Source organism: Spermophilus citellus, assembly GCF_964194105.1.
Source record: "Spermophilus citellus genome assembly, chromosome: 4".
Classification (NCBI taxonomy): domain Eukaryota; kingdom Metazoa; phylum Chordata; class Mammalia; order Rodentia; family Sciuridae; genus Spermophilus; species Spermophilus citellus.
In genome coordinates, this window is record NC_138185.1 from 118105742 (window position 1) to 118127398 (window position 21657).

At 38.8% G+C, this 21657-nt stretch overlaps 1 protein-coding gene across 7 annotated transcripts in view; it reads right to left on the reverse strand.

Moving 5' to 3' along the window:
• The window catches only part of TLN2 (talin 2), a 421584-nt gene that overhangs the window by 231972 nt on the left and 167955 nt on the right, over positions 1-21657 (reverse strand). For 5 of the 7 annotated variants that reach the window (XM_081293082.1, XM_081293076.1, XM_081293078.1 and 2 more), the window contains one exon: positions 16542-16617. The exons of the other annotated variants lie outside the window; for them this stretch is intronic. The gene's annotated coding sequence lies outside the window, so the exon portion shown is untranslated. The remainder of the gene's footprint in view (positions 1-16541; positions 16618-21657) is intronic. 7 annotated transcript variants of the gene reach the window in all.

Sequence of the window (21657 nt, forward strand, 5' to 3'; positions counted from 1 at the left end):
GGAAAACACACCAGGGGATGGAAGAGGACATCGCCAGGCACCACCTAAGGGGGTAAAGGTGGTGTTGAGACCATCACCTAAGGCAGTGCCCCCCATGGAGCCTGGAGCACAGCTGAGCGTTAGCTCTCTATGGGGAGAGAACACCTAATCCACTCTACACAGCTGAAGAAACAGGTACAGAGAGGTCAACACCTGCCCACACTCACAAACCTATGAAGTGGCAGGGTTGAGATTTGAACCCAAGTCTGCCCAATATAAAGAGCAATAATCCTCTGTAGCAAGTACCATTTCTAGTTACTCACTGTGACTATTCCTTACCAGGAGTAAAAAGGTAGGCTTTGCTCATCACCCCCAGAGGCTGGGGATACCGTGGTAAACACAGCTGCATCACTCACCTCATACCTGGGTTGGTAAAATAAATGCTTAAGGGATGCAGAGGATACCACCTTCATAAGGATAAGTAAACACTGTCTTCTAGGCCTGGATGCCACCATTACTAAAAATGTCTATTGTTAGACCACAGGGTTTCCTTTCCTAATACTATCACAGGAATTTCAACCTAAAATGGGATCTTTTTTGAAATGGAAAGTAATGCCTTATTAGCTTCTCTCAGTGATCTGTAGCATCATTAAACTAATACTAGTTAACTGGTGACAGTACCAATTATTCTTACCACTAGACAAGTCTATTAAAATGAATCTCGGGTATCTAAGGGAGGGAAAGCAACACCCTGTCCTTCAGGCACCTAACTGCAGTAGTATGCATCTGTGCAGAGGAGTTTTGTGACGCTGGAACATGCAACAGGCGTCTTGGACTGGCTCACTGTAGCATGAGAGGCTGCAGAGCTGACCCATACTGACTGCCAAGCTCCTTGGCTGTCGTGCTGCTCCAGTGACTTAGAAGCAAGACCTCTTAGCAGAGGAGGCATACCACTGTACCACCAGATCAAGGACTCAGTCCCTAGTTCAGCAACTTCCCACAGTAACTGCTACAGCAGCTTTTCTGGGAAAAAGAAATCGTTCTAGGAGTAGGGAGTACCCAGGAAGTTCAATTGAAGACCTATTCCTCCAAATTTCCCAAGGAGTCTGGGAAAACCTGTCCCCTGCTTTTGTTCTACTCCAGCTTTAATTCCCCAGAGTCGATTCTGTGTCCAATACAGGAAATGTGAACAATAACAAGAGGCTCACTATTTTTATTAGATTATTAAATTTGTGAAATATTATGTATAAAATACTTAGCCACAAAGGAAAAAGAAACAAACTCGATTTATTTTAATTAAATTTTGGTGTAATACCGTTTGGACTAGGAAAATTCATATAAACTATAGTGTCACCCAGTTTCACAAACCTAAACCTACACTGTAATTCATCTCATTCATAAACATGAGATAACTTGACCTACTTTCTAATATATTCAGTTCCTTCTTGTCTGCATTAATCTGTGGTGACATTTTAAAAGTTGCTCTAATAATTTCCATTATACGAAGATGCACTTTTCATTTACATCAGCTTTGATTCTCTTCCCACAAACAAAATACTGTTTTCTCAACCGTTAGCCTGCAAATGCAGTAAGAAACAAGATGTACAAGACAGCTGACACAGAAGCTCACCTTTGAATGGGGATCAGTACAGGGTTTCTAGATAGAGGAAGAAGGTAGAAAAAGGAGAAGGGGACAAAGAATGAGACAATTTTTCCCGGCAACATGGAATAGTAGGATGAAGCTTTCTCTGTACAGTCTGTGGGAAATTTGTAGAACACAGCTTTTAGAAATAAGTATAAATTCCATATCAAATACTATAATGAGCAACATGCTTCCCAGTAGTTCTCCAATCTCAGATAATAAGGGAAAAGAGAAGAAATCTTTCCATTTCCACACCTGCTTACAGCACACTCACACTACAACCCTCTCTACCCTCGGGAATCCAGCATCCTTCCTTCTGATGAAGTCCTCTTTGATACACTGTCCACAAAAGAGAAGGTCCTTTTTATGCCTAAGATTTTTCTATGGCTCCCAAATGGCTCTCAAATGCTTACAGCAGAGGTTGGCAAACTGTGGCCCATAAGCTACTTTTTTTTTTCTTTCTCTTTTTACATTGTTGGCAATTGAATCTGTTCAATCTGGGCCCTCGTGCATCCTAATTGTGTGATCTACCATTGACTACACCTTGAGGTCCTGGTTTTTACATTATTTTAATGGTTAAGGAAGAAATAAAAAACTAAAAAATTTATATTTCATGATAAATTAAAATTATGTTTCAATTTCAGTGCCCGTAAATCTTAATCTTTCATATTTAATTGTAGTACAGCCACACCCATTCATCAATTATGTTCAGCTGCTTTTTGTGTTCCAACAACAGAGTTCAGTACTGCAGCACAGACGGTAGCCTAAAATATTTACAACTGGTCCTTTACAGGAAAAGACTGCTAACTCCTGGCCTGCAGTATAAAATCCATAACTCTTGGCTGGCCAGTGCAGGTCAGTGAAATCTGTATGCACACAACCTTCCTATAAGCCTTTTTACTTCTACTTTAAGTCCTAAGATCTATTCTGCTGCAATGCTCTTCCATTCGTGATTCACTTCCTCTTGCCAACTTTGCAGCTCCAATCAGTCTTCCCAGCAAGTAGACATACCTCATTCTCTTCATAAAAGGAACATACACATGTAACTTCCATGTGGTTGGAAAAAGGAAACTGATTTTTCAGAGTGCTCAGGGCCATAATCCACATAACTATTTGTCATACTGCAAGATGGAAAGCTCCTAAATGTCCATCAATTTTGTGGGGTGCAGGTTGAATGAACTAGGAAAAATCCACATGGAAAAAGAGGAAGGAACTCCAAGGAGTATGGACGAGCTCTGCACATGCTGTGGAGTAAGAATGAGGATGGAAATGCAGTGAAAAAAGCAAAGAAGTGAAGAAATATGAGTACTGTGTGCTGTTTTTCATCTAACAAGGGAGGGAGGTGCAAATACAAAAAATGATGTACATATCTGCATATGTATAAACACTACAATAAAAAACCATATATATTTTTTTCAATTGCTACATATGCGACAGGAGGAAACAGGATAAAGAAAGTACTGGGATGAAAGCAGTTATCTCTTGCCATGAACTGAATCTCTGTGTACTCCAAAATTCATATGCTGAGACCTAATCCCCATGTAGTGGTATTTGGAGATGGGGCCTTCAGGAGGGGATGAGGCCAGAACCCTCATGAATGGCATTATTGCTTTTATGTCCCAAAGAGCTTCCTTACTACTTCTGCCATGTAAGCACACAGCTAGGCACCACCTGTGGATGAGAAAGAGGGCCCTTACCAGATGCTCAATCTGCTTGAGTCTTCACCTTGATCTCCTACCATCCAGAACAGTGAGACACAAAATTTTGTTATTTCTAAGCAAAAACATCTCTGAATAAACTTTATTTTATAAATGAGACTCTGAAACCTTAACAATACTATATGTGATGGTTTCAAACAGAAAAGAAATGTAAACCACTGAACCTAACTATACATCCTGCTGGTACAATCACACAGGAGTTTCCAAACATTTTTGTAGCTTGTAGCACCAGATAAAGAAAAATGACAGTACCACTAATAACTAAAATTATGATAACTGGGCTTTGATTCAAACAAAATAGATATAAATTGATAAAGTAAGAGCCTTATATGTGGGAATTTCACTTGGAATTATTAGTATGAACCCATAATTTTATGTATACACACATGGACACACATGCTCCCAAGTTCTATCCACAGAAAAATCCAAATACAAACCCAGTACAAACTTAATAGCAAAAAACATGCCTCATTTCTATTCTGTGCCTTCTAAACACTTGAAGAAATCAGGGCTACTTGGAGTAGTGGCAGATTCAAGTCTGGTGCAAGAAATAGGTTAGATAAGGCTGTAACATTTTATCAACACTAGGAAGTATTTTCAAGTGCAAAAAATCTAAGAGTCATGTCACAAGAATGTGAGACAGCCTGAATTAGTTTCCCCTGGTCAAATACAGGCAATTTGAGCATCAGTGAAAATATTAAATGGAAACACATCAATTATACTTACACTAAGATAAATAAAATCTCAATGATCATTTTGGAATATGCTGCTAGGGAACCAATCCATTGTTTTGGAAATAAAAAGAACACATTAAGCATGTATCCTGATTTTCCTATGTGAAATTCAGACTAAACAAAACAAGTCATAGAAAACACAAGGAACAGAGGGACATGCTAAATAGCACAAGGAAGAAGCAATCACAAAATCAAGACTGTGGAAAACTGAGAAGTTTTCTCAACCCCGGCACTATTGATATTTTGAGCAAAATAATTCTCTGTCATGTGCAGCTGAGTTGTGCACCATAGGGCATTTGGCAGCACCACTGGCCTCTATCTAATAGATGCCAGTAGCACTCCTGCCCCAGTTGTGACAACCAAAAATGTCTCTAGATATCACCATTCATCCCTAGATGAGGAAGAATAGTCTTTGAGAATTTCTGCTCTGAAGGATAAACAACCCGATTTCTTGAACACACAAATCTAAAGGTGGAGAGGGGGGAAGTGGGAAAAAGAATCTATAGATTGAAAGGATATTAGAGACATAGGAACTAATTGCAGTGGATAAACCTTATTTGAATCCTGAGTTTTAAAAAAGTAAAAAAAAAAAATTATGTGACAACTGAAAAAAAATTCAATGTTCACCTGATATTAGGGAAACGTTGGTAATCTTTATATTTTAGAGGTGATTAAAAAAAAACGTAATCTAGAATACCTTAAGTCCTATCTCAGACTCATATACTGATACACTGTCAGAAACTAATAAGATAATAAAGATATTCTTCAAAATACTGAGTGGGTAGAGAGAAAGGTATAGATAAAATAAGACGGGCTAAGAATTAATTACCATTGAAACTGGGTGATAAACACACAGTTCACTACATAATTCTCTTCACATTTGAGTACACTTAAAAGTTTCCATTAAAAAAGTATGCATAAGGGGCTGGGGATGTGGCTCAAGCAGTAGCGTGCTTGCCTGGCATGCGCGGGGCGCTGAGTTCGATCCTCAGCACCACATAAAAATAAAGATGTTTTGTTGTCCACCGAAAACTAAAAAATAAATATTAAAAAAAATCTCTCTTTCTCTCTCCAAAAAAAAAGTATGCATAAATAAACCTGGCAAGCAATTCCACTCCATTCTTCTCAGTAATCATGCAAGCCTCAGAGCAAGCATGGAAGGGAAGGGAAGAATTAATAGTTTTCTGGGCTTGCTTCTTGGGGTCCCTCTTGATGCTGAGAGTGAGTCTACTGTTTACAACATGGCCCTTAAACACAAGAGGTGATGATGAGCAGCAAGCTTTCTAACACTGGAAGAAAAGCCTGCTGTCTTCAACTAACCAGGAGAGAGAATATTGGTTCTTCATGTGCATCTTCCTAAGGAATGCTCAAGAACAACTTGAATTATGAGGAACTTTTGCCTTGTGTTCTGAGTTTAGAAGTTTATCCCCAATGTCTGTGCCACACTGCTATCTTCCTTATCTTGGAATAAGTCCTGCTCCAATCTCCCAGAGCCACTCTACCATACCTGAACGGCTCATCTCAGTACTCTATTCTAGGTGACAGAAAAATGAACTTCTTTGTTGTTTAATGTACTATGGTTTGCAGTCATTTCAGCTTTAAGCAACAAAAACTCACACCAAATAATCAAGACACCTAGTCTTCTTTCTCTTACAAACCTACTCCATTTTTACGTGGTTGGTGGGATTATAAATTGGCACAAATACTATGGAAATCAGTACAGAAGTTCTTCAAAAGACTAGGCATGGAACCACCACATGACACAGCTATATCACAGCTTGGTATTTATCATAAAGAATTAAAAAGTCATCATACTACAGCAATACATGTATACCCATGTTTATAGCAGCACAATACACATTAGCCAAACTATGGAACCATCCTGGATGTCCATCAAGGGATGAATAGATTAAAAAACATGTGAGATATTTATATCTATCTATATCTATATAATGAAGGTTTATTCAGTCATAAAGAAGAATGAAATTATTCCATTTGCATGAAAATGGATAGAACTTGAGAACGTTCTGTTAAGCAAAATAAGTCGACCTCAGAGGGTCGGTGCTTTCTCTCCTAAGTTGAAGCTAGAGAGGAAAAAGGAAAAAAAAGGTGGAGGGTTGATCTATGAAAATTGAAGGGAGATAAGTAGAATGAGGAGAGGGATGGGGGTGGGGGAGGAAAGAAAGGAAAGAAGAAATACTGGGGAATGACATCGGCCAAATTATATTGTCATATTGTACAAATATGTAACAATGTTTGTTCAAATATGTAACAACAAATCCCACCATTATATACAACTATATTGCACCAATAAAAAATGTGGAAAATGAAAGAAACCTACTATAACACACTAGAAATACTCCCTACTGCCTCTGATCTTTCTGCTTATTTGCCTCTTGCAAAGATCCCTTTGCACTGCAGTGTTTCTGGAGATGTAAACAAAATAAAACAACATCAATGTCATTGAATCTTCCACTGCCGATTTTTATTTCCTTCCTCATTTAGGGCATTGAGTCTGCTTCCTCTGAACCCAAGCTTCTGGGAAGTATAGTCAACAGAGAAAGAGACCAATGTCTCACCCTCAGTTTTATAGCTGGTCCCTGAGCCTACATCCAACTGACCATCGTGGACAATCTAGGTGTATGGAGCCAGATGTCCGGCAGGGACACTGAGTCATTTTTCATTCTTCAGAGGTAAGTAAACTGAGGAAAATATAATGTATTAGAACAATATTTAGGATTGAATAATAAAAAATACTTTAAAGACTTCATTTATCTCCTTCTCTTGGTAAAGAGTCAGGATGTCCCCAGATGACTGAAACCCTAGAAAATCTCAAGGCTAGATTCAAGAAAGCTGGTACAGTGTAAAAGGAAGGGCTCCTTTAAACATGGATGGTCCAAGTAGACTTGTCCCTCTAAATTGCTTTTACCCCTGTTTCACTGGACCTACGTATCTTCACTTGGAGATGAAAACAAAATAAAACAACATTTTGTTATCTTCCACTGCCAATTTTTATTTCCTTCCTCATTTAGGGCACTGAATCTGCTTGACTGTGACACACTGCTATCTTCCTTTCCTGGAATAAGTCTTGTGTATGTGGCTGATGTTTACATAATGGAACCAAAAAGGTCTCATCAGATCACAACTCCATTGGCTTAGCACTCTACCATATCCTTACAGTTGATGGATGGAAATAGCAGAAGTTGCAAGTCAGAATGGGATTGCTGCAAGTTGATACAAGGGAAACCATGGACTGCTGACCACAACCAAATTGAAATGTGGGACATCTCCTTTGGCCATCGCTGAAGCAAGATCAATCCCAACCCATATAAATAGACTGGACTTGGCTTCACTGAGACCATATTTCTCCTGCATGACTGAAGGAGGCCTGGATCTAAAGATTCTCCTTTTTATTCAGTATTTATTTGGGGTCATAAACATAACAAGTCAAGGTGTTTGGAAAACAAGTATTACTGCACAGAGGCAGCACATCTTCACACTGCCACCTTGATCTAAGTATAACAGTGGAGGGAGTGGTGGGAGAAATTTATAGTGTGGTAGTGCACTAGCCTCTGCCTCTGACTGTGTTCAACCCCGTGCAGAAACAGAGGGGTGGACTTTGGCTACTCTAGCCGTGGATGAGCGGGAATGACAGATTGGAGACCTAATGGAGACTTAACAAGGAGGAACTCTATTCACAGCTATATACTCTTCAATGTGCTATTCAAATAGAAAGCAGAGAACAACTCATGGGTGACATGTTTATGGAGAAACTCCAGGTTCTACTAATAAGCCTTCACATGGGATCTGTATAGTGAGGAAGACAGGCAGCTGTGAGTGAGGAGTTGGGAGAACATCAACGCTGCTGGAGGGACCTGTATCTCCAGGGCACCTGCCACCCATTTGAACACTGCCACAGAAGACAACTGACCAAATAAAATTAGACAAAAAGAGTTATTCAGATCACTGCATTCATAAGACAAAATGAAAGATTTAACAAGAGTTGATTGTCTTTCCAATCTTTCTTTCAAAACCACCACAAAATATACCATAAAAGAATCAAATGTACTTGCCTCACACACATACACTTGAGGTGTAAGAAAATACTCGATGCAATAACAACCTGTGATAAATCATTTTTTCCCATTCACCATCAGGAATGAGTAAGAAGTCCTACTTCCCACTTGAGATTCACCAAGAGAATATTGAATGGAGATGGCTATTCGCAATTCCCATCACAGGAGATTTATTTGTAAAGAGCTCTTGGCCACCAGGCACCCTGTAACAAGGATGAGGCTGGGAATTAGGCAGAACTGACTCTTTCCTAGAGAAGTAGCAATTTCCTGGGGGAAGAAAGTGAGTAAGACATGCCAGAGATAGGGAAGTCTTCCCATCTATGAAACCACAGCTAGACACCATGCCTCTGCCTGCCCTAAGGTCTAAGATGCACTTCCCACTGGGGGTTCTTGGAAAGGGCTCATCCAGAGCCCAGTCTCTCTTTATGGGCAATATCAGTGATAACATTTGTTCTACAGGGCTGGTGAGAGGATTTCAAGAGATAGTGGGCCTCAGGGACCTAGGTGCCTAACACATCAGGTCCTCGATAAATGATGGCAGGTTTTAAAGATCATGCTACTGTTCCCCTTCAAACACCAGAGCCATTTTTCTAATAATAGTGATAAGTTTTTCTTTCCCAGACCCTAGTAACCACTATTCAACTCTCACTTTCTACTCTATACTTCAACTATTTTAGATTCCACACCAGCATTTAGAGATGAGCAGCATACATAAAGGTAAAACCACCCAAACTCAGAATGCAGGGCTGTGGGAACGAGACCTCCAAAAACAAAGCCAATTCCTAGAAGAAGAAATGGATGTCAGAGAGTCTAAAGAACTTGCTGCATTCAAGAGTGTTAACACAGTGTAAATAAAACACACTAAACATGGGCTTCATTCAGGGCAAAGGCATAAGGACATCAGGCTCATAGGGGAAGGAATAGATTTCTACCATACAATGAGGTTCCAAGGGGAACAGCATCTACTTAATTGTAACAAACCCTGCTTTTTGGTTTTAAACACTCAGAATCTACAGATAAGTCATTCAAGCCTTTACTGAGATTAAAAAACAGAATACACATAGGTAGTACCAACTCTGAGAATATAAAATTAAGGGTAGAATGGCCTGATATTCAGAGGTGGGGTAGGGGTGTGTTGATGTAAATAAGAAATAGTGTCTAGGAGAGAAGACAAGAATCGGAGGCTGAGGTTTGTAAACAGAGAGGCAGTGGAAAGCCTGAAGCATGACTTGGCCACAGGGAGGAAGAGATAGGGATGGGATGAGTGAGATCATAAGCCATCACAAGCTACCAAGACACAGACTTTAACACTGATAAAGTGAGAAACAGTGCTGCAAGCATAGTATGTTTACATGTGGAAATCACACATGAAAAAAAATTCAAAGAAGAAGTGGTTACCTCGGAGAAGCAAGACCAAAGGAGAGAAGAGATAAGGTGAGACACTATCACTTTTCATTATAAGCTTTTCTGAAATGCTTCCTATTTTTAGCCATTTGCATGCCACACTTGGATTTATGTTTTTCAATTACATTTTGAAATTTATTGATTTTGATTGACAAAAATAGTATATTATTTATTGTTTAAAACATGTTGTTTTTAAAATTATATATATATATATATATATATATATATATATATATATATATATATATAGTGGCACACACCTATAATCCCAGCAGCTCCTGAGGATGACACGGGAGGATCACACATATATATATAGTTAAAGAGTTAAATTAAGCTAATTAACATGTATTCTCTCACATACTTTTTTTTTTTCCTGGTAGAATCTATTCCCTTTGCAATTCTCAAGAATATATTATTAACAATGTTAATAATATTGCATTGTAGAATGACCTTTTGAATTTATTCTTCCTACCAAACTGAAATTTTGTATCCTTAGACTAATATTTCCCAGCTCCTGGTAACCACCATTCAACTCTCCACTTCTACTCCATACTTCAACTATTTTAGATTCCACACATAAGTAGGACCAGGCAGAATCTGTCTTTCTGTGCCTGTCTTATTTCATTTAACATAGTATTCTCTAGATTCTTCTGTGTTGTTGCAAAGACAGGCTTTCCTTCTTAAGGCCAAATAGAATTCTATTCTGCACACATACCCCATTTTCTTTACCCATCCACTCTTTCATGAGCCCATACCCATTTCTTAGCTATTGTGAATGCTGTTGGAATTGACATGCTGATATCTCTGACATTTCATTTACTTTGCATACAAACCCAGAAGTAAGGTTGTTGGATTACATAGTCTTGTGTATGTGTGTGTATGTTTGTGTATGTGTGTGTGTGTATGTGTGTGTGTGTGTGTGTGTAAGGAGTCTCCATACCATTTTCTATGATGTCTATACTATTTACATTCCCCCATGCAAAAGCTTCCTTTTCTCCACATTCTCCAACATTTTTTATCTTTCATCTTTTTGATTACAGTTATTCTAACAGATGTGAGTTATCTCATAGTTTTAATCTGCATTTCTCTGATTATTAATGATTCTAAGTATTTTTTCATATACCTGTTGGTCAATTGTATGTCTTCTTTGGAGAAATGTCTATTCAAATCTTTTGCCCATTTTTTAATCAGATGTACAGGTTGCAAATCTTTTCTCCTTTTCTGTAAGTTGTCTCTTCACTCTTTTCATCCGTCCTTGCTGAATTCTCCAGGAGGATTTTTAACTTTGAAAGAAATTAACTGTGGGGGATAGTGGCACACACCTATAATCCCAGCAGCTCCTGAGGATGACACGGGAGGATCACAAGTTCAAAGCCAGCCTCGGCCCTAAGCAACTTTCGAGACCCTGGCTCAAAATAAAAAAAATAACAAAAGGGGTTGGGGATGTGGCTCAGTGTAAAGCGCCCTTGGGTTCCATTCCCAGTACCAAAAACAAATTTTAAAAATGACAAGAAAGAAATTAACTGATGAACATAATTAGCCAAAAAGCTCAAGGAAACAGCACATTCTGTTACATAGTGGATTAGTGACTCCAATTATGAAACACTGTGCCAAAACATCTAGTAGGCATAGACCACAGAGTAAGGGCCTCAGAGCAGGTCCACAGGAATCCTGATCAACAAGACAATGCTAATTAGGACTCTCAGTGGCTCAGGGAGTGTGCAAGCCGGAGGGCTGGAGATATGAGGGTGCCTACAGTCAAGGAGAAGAGCACGCCAAAGAAACAGACTAATGGAGGGTGGCAGGAAGACAAAAGAGCACAGCAGATTACATTTTTAATGAGGAAAAGGAAGCACAGGAACAACTTATCTCTACTGACGTCATAACCCTTAACTGGTATCGAATGAAAGACCTACATAGATCCTGCTTTGAATTTTACAGATTCAGTACCTTCCTCTCACCAGCAATGGGAATTAAAAATTCCCAGAGAGCCAAAAACAATGGGTTTTCATTTGAAATAGATTTTAAAATATTTTTCTTATAAGCCTGCAGGGAACACAGAGATAAGTTCAGAATATTGGATTTATTCTCAAAGCAGGAATATATCACGAGCTATTAAGTAAAATACTAAACAAGTCATTTGTCATTCCCCCACCCCATCTATCAGTCTCTCCTCCTCACACATGCTCATGCACAGATTCTTGCATGCATGTAACATTTTAAAACATCACATTTATTTCTGTAAAGCATGGCTGTCTTAAAATCTTAATAGCTCATCCCTATAAGATCTTGACCAGAATGTTCTAGCCTTCTGAAATCCACAACATGATTGATTGGTTACATTGTTCATTCATTAAATTTTATTCAGACTTGGGCTAGTCCAGATCCCTTAAAGCAATTCTCCTTCCTCTGGTTTATGTCAAAATAAAAGCCCCTGCCAGCATTTATTCATAACTTTATACACTTTCAGAAATATCAAGATTTCAAGTAATATCTCACATTCCTACACATTTAAGACAAATGCTTCTGCTGCTTTGGTTTGATATAAATTTTTCCTACAAGGGCAGTGAATAAATATTCCCAGGGTGGAGAAATCACCTGAAGCATACCAATCAGACAATAAACCAAGGTCTGTGGTGACAGAACAGAAAGCAACCAGGTAAGGCTGTCCAATTTAATTTAAGTTTCCCAGAAAATATGAATGTTAACACAAACATAAGCCGGAAATTCACTGGGGGAGGAGTTCCAAAGGCCTGAACCACCATGTTCCAATCCAAGCAGAACACATGGAACTTCTCAGGACTTCCAGGAGAAGCAAGGACTGTGCACACCTCCTGCAGTGGGGGGTGGTGTTGCTCCTCCCTGACAATATCTTTCTGTTCTAATAATTCAGGCCATTATTCACTCTGCCTTCCACCTACCTCACACACATCCCCACACCCCAAGGAGAGCAAACTCCAAGCAATAGCATTCCATTCTCTACAGACCAGGGCACATAATGCCACCTCGAAAGCTCCTTTCAGATCTGAAATCTTGGGAATGGCATAGATGGGTAACCTTCCTGCCCACTCTATCCCAGGCTCTTTAGCCAGGCTGGGCCACCCAGCACCCTCTATGGGTCCTCAAAGGGCAACATCTACACTAGGTGCCCCACATGGTCCTCCAGGAGGAAAACCCCTCATTGTCCCAGGGTCTTCTGATCCATCACTCTTAGCTCAGAGCTCTTGGATATGCACCTTGACCTCTGTCCATACTTGAACTCCTCACACTTGGGGTTGGCACAGGTCTCCCTTGAGTCTAGCATTCAGCTCACCTCTCCCCAGCTCTTAGCATATGCGCCCCTACCCCAGGCAGATGTTTATGCATCAAGTACCACCTGGCCAGATGCTGCCCCACGACTGTGGGAAGGCACGATCTGTACACCTTTATCAGACTACTAAAACACTGTTTTCATTTTCACATAGGCCGCAGTGTAACTCATTTTTACTTTAGGTTCCCAAGAAAACAGTCTTTTCGTCTTTGTGGACCTCTTTTAGATGTCTGAAATTGACAAGGTGTGAGTAGGGTATATTTATTTCCTTTGGGAGGAATGACACAGTTTTAGAAGAAGAGCCTTTAGCAGTCATATCCCCAATATTTTCTGAATACTAGTCGATGGACTCATGCTGCCAAGTCCATGGCTAACAGTCACTGTTCTGCAGAGAAACAAGGAAAAGTTGAAAAAATACTAGTGCTTTTTGTAGTGCTAACTATGCACAAGTGAAACACAAATGTGTGGCATTCCTATTCTTTTAGTATCAAAATAGTTCTTTTGTGGAATTATGTTGGTAGATAGTAGTTATTTTGTGAAAATAAATCCTTTATTACAAAAATTCTAAGACTTAAAATTGATTTGGAAGAATAAAAGATCCAGAATAGCCAAAGAAATTCTAAGCCAAATCAGCAAAGCTAGAGGCATCATAATGCCTAACTTCAAATTATACTAAAGAGCTATAGTAACAAAAACTGCATAGTACTGGCATAAAACCAGGCACATAGACCAACAGAACAGAAGACACAAAGACAAACCCACATAGATGAAGTTATCCAATCCTTGACAAAGGCACCAAAACCGTGTTAAAGAAAAGACAGACTTTTTAACAAATGGTGCTGGCAAAACTTTATGTCCATCCATATGCAGAAGAATGAAACTAGATCCCCAACTCTCACCCTGTACAAACATCAACTTAAAATGCATTGAAGACCTAGGAATTAGACCAGATACTTTGCAACTGCTAGAAGAAAATGTAGGGCCAACACTCGAACACACAATTGCAGGAAATGACTTCCTTAATAGGACTCCTAAAGCTCAGGAAATAAAACCCAAAATTAATAAATGGGAAGGCATCAAATTTAAAAGCTTTGGCACAGCAAAACAAACAATTAAGAGTGTGAAGAGAAAGCCTGCAGAACAGAAGAATGTGTTTCCTAGCTACTTTTCTGATGTAAGATTGATATCCAAAATATATAAAGAACTCAAAAAACTTGCCATCAAAAAAGAAAAATTAATCCAATCAATGAATGAACAAATGAACTAAACAGGCAATTCTCAAAATCAAGAAGACAAATGGCCAACAGATACATGAAAAAAAAAATGCTCAACATCTTTAGCATTAGGGAAATGAAATCAAAACTACACTGAGATTTCATCTTATATCAATTAGAAAAGCAGCCATTAAGAATACAAATAACAGGGGCTGGGTTCATGGCTAAGTGGTAGTGTGCTTGCCTAGCACGTGGGAAGTACTGGGTTCGATTCTCAGCACCACATACAAATAAATAAAATAAAGGTCCATCAAAACTAAAAAATATTTTTTTTATAAAAAGAATACAAATAACAATAAATGCTGGAGAGAATGTAGAGAAAAAAGAGCACATTTACACTATTGATGGGATTGTAAATTAGCTTGATCATTATGGAAATCAGTATGGAGTTCCCTCAAAAGACTAAGTGTTTCAGTTAGCTTTTTCAGCACTATGACCAAAAGACCTGACAAGAACAATTAGAGGAGGAAAAGTTTATTTTGGCTCACAGTTTCAGAGGATCTCCTTCCACAGACAGCTAACTCCATTGCTCTGGGCCAGAGGTAAGACAGAACATCATGGCAGAGGGATGAGGCAGATGAAAGCAGCTCAGGATATGGCCACCAGGAAGTAGAGGGACCTCTACTCATTGGGGACAAAATGTAAACCCCAAGGCAAACCCCCAGTGATCTCTTTCCTCCAGCCACATCCCACCTGCCTACAGTTACGTTCACTTAATCCTAATCCACAGATTAGGTTACACCTCTCATAATCAATTCATCTCTGAAAATTCTTGCATTGTTTCATGCATGACCTTTTGGGGGACACTTCATATCTAACACTAGGAATGGAACCACCATATGACTCAGTTGTACCACTCCTTGAAATTCATCCTGAAGAATTAAAGTTATCATACTATGTCAATAAATGCATATTCATGTTTATAGCAGCACAATAACAATATCCAAATTATGGAACCAGCCTAGGTGTCTGTCAATGGATGAATGGATAAAGAAAATGAGGTATATACACACAATGGAGTTTTATTTGGCCATAAAGGAGGATGAAATTATGTTATTCACTGGAAAATGGATAGAAGTAGAAAACATCATGCCTAGTGAAGTAAGCCAAACTCAGAAAGTCAAAAGTCATATGTTTTCTCTCATATGTGGAAAATGCAGAGAAAAAAGGAAAAGAAAAGGTCACGGAGATCTCATGAAAATAGAAAGGAGAATAGTTGAGGAGAGGAAGGGGACCAGGGGGAAGGAGGAGAGGAAAAGGGGAGGTCCTGGGGAATAAAATTGACCAAATTATGCCATTATATTATATGCACATATGAATATGTAACAACAATTCTTACTATTGTAACTATGTAACTATAACACACCAATAAAAAGAGTAGAAAAGAAATCACTGCTAGGGTAGAACCCTAGCTTGGGCAGGGTTCGATCCTCAGCACCACATAAAAATAAAGGTATTGTGTTGTGTCCATCTACACCTAAAAAAATAAATATTTTTTAAAAAAGAAATCACAAAAAGAAAAATACCAACACAAAATAGAACAGCATACAAATATACAGTTAACTCCCACACAATCAGTGAGCTTTAACAATCATCAATTTTGTTTATATTCAGCCAAAATATATATTAAAAATTGGTCCTGATGTGTTTTCCCTATCCCACAAAATCTATAAGCATGGAAATAATTAGGCTAAGAAAACCTACAAATTTTACAGATGAAGAACAGGAGAGCAGCAGAGATTAAGCAACATGTCCAAGCTGGGCAGAAAAAGAACTGATGCCTCTGAGCATGCTATGACACAGTTACTGAGAGTAACTTTTTTTACCTTATAGAATTCAACTCTGACACACACAGGATCTGCAGAAGAGCCACCTGCCTCTTAGCCCAGAATATTTCATACACACCATTTGGGATCATGTGGTCCCACTCAGGACAGCCATGGGGAAACCAAACTAAAGGACTGCAGCTACTTCCTCCCATGCCAGACCTAACACCCCCAATCCTGGAGTCTCCAGGGACTACCATTGCAATTCAAATGGCTGAAGTTTCTATATTAGTTCCTTACATAGCACTTCCTATCCACCCCTCCCCTGCCAAAAAAGAAAGAAAAGATCTATGAAGCAAACACAATGAATGAGGATTCCTGCAGTGAAGTCTGATAAGGTAAAAAGCCAACTACTCACCCCGTCTTCCAGGCTCTTAGCATGGCTCCCCACAAGGTGGAAAAATAAAACAGCAAGGGGACTAAAACCCAGACACTCCGCACACCTGCCACACAGACCCATGCTGAATATCACCAGACAAATTAAGAGACAAGACTGTGATACTTTAGAAAACTACACCAACACACCGCAGATGGACAATTGGCAAGGTTTTTGATTGGTTTGGTTTTTAAAGACTCACCTAAATTCTTAGTTTATGTAGAGTTGATTTCCCTGAAGATACCCTGAAGCAGACGAGAAGCCTTCAGCAGCAATACCTGAAACAATAATCAAAATCATCAGAATCAAGTAATGCTGCAGACATCAGGCTTGAGGGGTTGGGACCTCAATCTATACATTTGGTCATTTCCTCCACACTAAGCATGAAAGGAAATAACTCAGGAAATAATGAATTTCCGCCACAACACATGGACTGGGAATTTGCTGTACCAACAGGGAATTGAGGTCCCAAGACACTTATTTCGAAGACCAAAATTATGTTACTATTGGCAAAGAGGCAAGAACACATTTTTTTTTCTTCTTCCCTGTGGTAAGAAGGCTTTATGACTTGAATTTAAACAAAAGCTAAATATATATATTCCCCTTCCTGCACCCTCTCACCATATTAACAATCTCAGGCCCTCTCATTGTTTTTAAATTTGTTTGCATGAGCTCTTCTGGTTTTGTTCACTTTTCCCTACTCAGTTCCTCCAACATGTCTGTGGAACAGCCCCTTCTGGCTCCAGCTGTTCCCGTGTCCTCCCCAGTTCTGAAGCACTGGGAACACACTGTTTGACGACCTACTCCATGAAAATCCAATTTGAAGCAGAGAATCAAGTGTACAAATCAACGAAACAACCCAGCCATAGTTAACAAACAGGACTCTGAGTAAGAACATTTATATAAACATCCAGAGTATTCATAGGAAACAGACCCAAGTACATGTAATCAAATCTGGGCAGGTATGAAAGAATTGTGAATAAGTGATGTTGGTTAGCTATTAAGAGACAGGGAAAATTTGAGTCTGTCCCTCTCTACTTGTGAAAAAAATAAACTCAAAATAGAATCAAATGAGGACTAGAAGAATATGTACTTGAATTATTATGAGGTTTTGTAATATAGGCATAAAAAAGGCTTTTAAGCATAACACCAAAATCTAAAACTATAAAAGATTGAAATATTGGCTGGCTACATTCTTTAAAGATTTTTTTAATTGAAACTTTCATAAAAGGATAAAGAAACTAGGAAAAGTAGTGAGTAGTTACATGTGAGGAATAAAATGTTGCTTATCTCTCTTTGCTAAATTACCTTAAAATTAGTAAAGAAATTAATCTTCCTCTCAAAACGAACAAAGGAAATTTAAAAACTTTAAGAGTCATAAGAAATCGAATAGCAATGAAGATATGAAAAGATATCAAGTAACACTGAAGAAAAACAATGTTAGAAGATTCAAATCTTATTTTTTACCTATCAGGTTATTAAAGATGCCAATGACTGATGATAAATGTCCAATGTCATGGACACCTTCATGGTGAGATTATAAATTAGGAAAGTCATTCTCTAGGCACTTGGACAACTAGGTCAGCATGTTAAATGGCATACATTTGATCCTGTACTCCTACTTAAAGATTCTTCACAAATCTAAAGGAGATAAACATGTACGGAGAAAGGTGGATATGCAAGTTACTGTTACAGAAAGAAAAACGTAAACACCAAAAAAGGCCTGCAAATAGGAGCTATGCTAAGTAAACTATAAACATTGCAAGTACTGATGGAAATCTTTTTATTGATATGAAAAGACAACCATGATATAATTTTTAGTGAACAAATACGTAATGACTATGTACACTATAATTCTGTGTGTGTTCACACACACACATGCGCACGATGGGCATGCATATGCATGAAAGAAGCGGGGTATCCTGGATGTCCAGACACGTCTAGAAGAATGTTTATCAAAATAGAAATCCTACTTATCAGAATTTTAGATGATTTGTACTTATACTGCTTGAATTTCAAGTAAAGAGCATGAATTACTTTCCTAAAGAATAAACTTTGTAAATCTGTGCTCAAGAATTAAGTAACAACATTTCTACCTTCCATTAATCTTCCTTCCCCCTTGTCTTACCAAGAGTCATGACACCTGTATATTGCAGTGAACACCAATTGGGGGGTTCACTTTCTCACCTCCAGCTCCCCTTCACTCCTCAGGGCTACTTCATCCCCACCCTTAAGTTCCAACATTTCTGTATCCTTTTATTGTAAATCCATCTTCTTTCTCACTTAGGCTAACAGAATCTTACCTATGACCAAAAGAATCTCACCTGGTACCATGCTTCTCTATTTTCCATCTCCTCAATCATCCCATTATATTTGAAAACAAATAAATCTTGTAAGCTTACGAATGTAGATTTATGGTACCCAATTCAAATAATGTTTTTGACTGACAGCTAAAGTGACAGAAGCAAGAAGCTCAAAGCTAGTATAGAAAAGGGGGTGGGGACACCAAAAACACTATTTTCAAGGCAGGTAATCATGTTTGACTAACCAGGGAATTGATTAAAAGAGACTATTTATATGAGAATAAAAACAAAGGAGACATAATTGACAAGAGGGGCCATTCCTATGCTTAAAACATTCTCTATTATAGTACACAAAACCACTTCACAGATTTATTTTTATTGAATTATATTTATACATGAAAAGATTTTTTCTATTGAGATTATAAAATACATAAATGTATTACCATAATGAGCCCATTAGGTTCACTTTATCTTCAGCAAAGAAATTTATTCTTCTCAATGCCTTATTTTTAAAGGTTCATGAGTTCCATATAATACATACATCCACATAATATCATAATTACAAACCTGGCTACAAAGCCATAATTCCTGATAGATGTACAAATCCCTTTATGGGTGTACAGGATGTAAAGCACAAATCTAATTAACCCCCTTCATCTGCTGGTGACTCCCTCTCCCCAAGAAAAGTTCCCTAGAAGATAGACAAAGGACAAGAACCATGATCCAATTTCAGACATGAGCAATCATGACACTTATACTGAGTATTTGTGACTCCAGGGCACAACTCAAACAAACCCAGGAGCAACCCATGCCAGCAACCCATGGCTTCTGTTCTCCTCAGTGCCAAGCAAGTCTATAGCTGGGACGAGATGAGCTAGGATTTATGGCACAAAATACTGCACTTAGGAATGACAATAGCATAATGTTAAGGGTAAGGTGCAAATCTGAGTTTGATCATTTACTATATTTGGCCTCTGTGTGCTTAACCTCTCCGTGCCTCAGTTTCCTTCTCTGTAATAATGCAAACCAAAGGGGCTGCTGTGAGGATTAAAGGAGATCATACAGCAACATTCAATAGCCCCAGAGTTTGTTTGAGCTCCAGCTCCGCAGGAGCAATGATGAAAACAGCTTGCAGCAGAAACTCATTGTTCATTGCCTGATCCTAACAAGGTCCCTAGAGAATGCTGAGATGAGCTATGTCTCCATGTAGGCCACACTTATCTATTTTAAATGCTTTTGTCTGTTTTTTTTTTTTTTTTTTTTTTTTTTTTTTTTTTTTGCAGTGTAGGGATTGAACTCGGGGCTTTGCACATGTGAAGCAAGCACTCTGCCACTGAGCTACACCCCTTGTCCTAAAAGGCTTATTTTAAACATGGATAAGATCTTTTCAAGTAAATAGAAACTTGAAGCAGGATCTTGCTATTTAAAGGACTTGCCTTAACGGAGCCTTCTCTGGATCATATGGCAGCTCCCCACTGTACCTTTGCTGGAGGATTTTAAGCAGCACAGGTAGATGTGATTAAAGTTAGCAAAAGCTACTTCCTAAAGTGCCAGTCACCAACAAGCAGGATATCAGGACAGGTGGTAACTGCCCCTATATCCCACACCACCTCTTACCTGCTCCATGAATTTTAAGCACACCCTTTGGAATCCAAGTTTGCTGGCCTGGCCAGGTGTGGTGGTGCACACTTGTAATCCCAATGGCTTGGGAGGCTGAGGCAGGAGAAGGAGGATCACAAGTTCAAAGCCAGCCTCAGCAACTTAGTGAGGCCCTAAGTAATTCAGCCAGACCCCATCTTTAAATAAAATATTTAAAAAGGGCTGAGGATGTGGTTGGTAGTTAAGCGCCCCTGAATTCAATCCCTGGTACTACTACTACTACTACTAATAATAATAATAATCAACACAAAAAGTTTTCTCATCTTCAGAGGAGAAATGATCATTCCTAGCTATTTTGATGTTGTGGGGATGAATGATAGAGGACAGGTGGCGTTCCTAGCAGGATGCTTGGAATCCAGGAAGTGTTTGGTAAAGGGTATACCTAAGATCATCACCTCAGCTTTAAAGAAACAAAACATGCTAAATAACCTGAAATTACAAGACACTCTTTCACCTTGAGAGTTTTATGGACTTTTGTTTTCCAGTCTTGGCTTAATTCTCACAGATAGGTGGATCCAAGTTGAACTACATCTGAAGAGCCTGCATGATATACGTGGCTGAAATCTCACTATGTTCCATAGACCCCAAGCCACCAAGATACATTCATTGTAAGATTTCATTAAAAGGCAGTCAGCAGTGTAAAACTGCACCCACACTTTACCTCAGTACCATCTGCATGAGCACAAAAATCAGCTCAAATTAACAAAATTGGTTTTAAAAGACAAGACCAAATAAAGCAAAGAAAATCCACTACATTTAGCTAAGGACGACAGAATATACTCTTGGCTTGAGTTACCACTTATGTTTGACACATTTATTATTAATCACTCAAAATCATAAAATCCCAGAAGCAAAGAAATAAACCAAAGAGTTCTTTAATAGCCCTACATAGATATGGGAAGATCTAAAGAGAAGATTTGTAAACAAAATTCTCCCAACATACTCCAGCTTCTACCAATTGCTGACAACATGTCTTATTTGTTTTTGCTGAAACCTTCAGAATGCTCTTATTCAAAGTGCAGCTCAATGAACTTGGACCAGCTTTGCTAGGTCAGAATGTATCTGACTCCAAGGGGAGATGCCCAATTCTCTGCTCATGGCTGCCCCTCCCTCACTTTCCAGCTAGAGACTGAGTGCTGGGCCAGGGTCAAAAGAGCCTCAATAAGCAGTAAGCAGGCAGAATCCTCATCCAAACCTTCAGAGAAATCATGTCCTGTCTTGACCTTTGCAGAACCAAGAGAAAAGAGAGAGACCCATAGAAAAGCTCCAGAAATCTCTTTGTATTCTTCTAAAAAATTACATTCTAACAAACTCTATGGTGGGAGGAAGAGTTACCTGCAAAAAGGACTCAAAGTA